The following is a 1,133-nucleotide window of genomic DNA, read 5'->3' as shown; positions in this document are numbered from 1 at the left end:
TTGCCCAGGCTGTCCTGGAACTCACTCTGTAGACCAGGCTAGCCTCAAACTCAGAAATCCACCTGCTTCTGCCTCTGCCTCCCAAGTGCTGGGATTAAAGGCATGTGCCACCACTGCCTGGCTTAGAATTCTTTCTTAATGGCAATGTTTTTTGGGGGGGAGGGAGGGTGTTGTTTAACAGCTTTTGGACAGGGTCATATTGCCCTGGCTGGCTTGGAACTCAGTATGCTGACCAGGCTGGCCTTGAACTCACAGAATCAACCTTCCTCTGCTGCCTGAGTGCTGAGATTAAAGGCACACACCACCACGCCTGGCTTTAATAACAATTTTTAATCCCAAATTCTCCTTTCTGTAAACTGTTTAAAACAGTCAACAATCTAAGGATAAAACACTGATCTCCATTTTACCAGCCCATTAAGGATGTCAGGTTGAAATGAATGTGAATTTAAATGTTGTGTTGGTGATGAATTTGAATGTTTGCTGCTCCGTTTCTGGTGAAAAGAAATACATTTACCATCTGGAGCAAGTGATTGATCATTCCCATATGTAAACTGCACTTCCTGAATGTTAAGGAGCAGCCACTCAAAGTTGCTAATCCTTCTCCAGGAGTAGAAGGATTTTGCAAAATGATAGCACTGCAAAAAGTCATTAAGGAGAAGTAAGAGCAGCAAACGGGCAGAGAAAAGGACTGTGAGGGGTGGAACCGGCAGCTTCTACAGGAGGCAAAAGGTTAGGCAGGTGTTGTTAGGTAGCCCAGGGCTCATGGCAGCTGAGAACCAGTTGAAGGAGCTGGTGCCTGCCTGGGGTTTTGCTCCGGGATAAAACTGAAGGAGGACAGCTTTGGCCCCCTTTGGAGCCCACAGATCAGAGATCTGCATATCAGAAATTTACATTATGATTCATAACAGCAAAATTAGAGGTATGAAGTAGCACCAGAAATAATTTTATGGTTAGGAGTCCCAACATAAAGAACTCTACTAAAGGGTTTCAGTATTTGGAAGGTTGAGAACCACTGAGCTAGAGAGATGACTGAGTTGGTAAAGGCTAGCTGTGAAAGCATGCATATCTGAGTTTGAATCCCAGATAAAGCTGTAATTTGCTGGAGAGGCAGAGACAGGTGGATCCTTGGGGCT

The sequence above is a fragment of the Mastomys coucha genome, unplaced genomic scaffold, assembly GCF_008632895.1.
Source record: "Mastomys coucha isolate ucsf_1 unplaced genomic scaffold, UCSF_Mcou_1 pScaffold23, whole genome shotgun sequence".
Taxonomy (NCBI): Eukaryota; Metazoa; Chordata; class Mammalia; order Rodentia; family Muridae; genus Mastomys; species Mastomys coucha.
The sequence above is the reverse complement of the archived record's forward strand: the minus strand, read 5'-3'. Positions refer to the sequence as shown.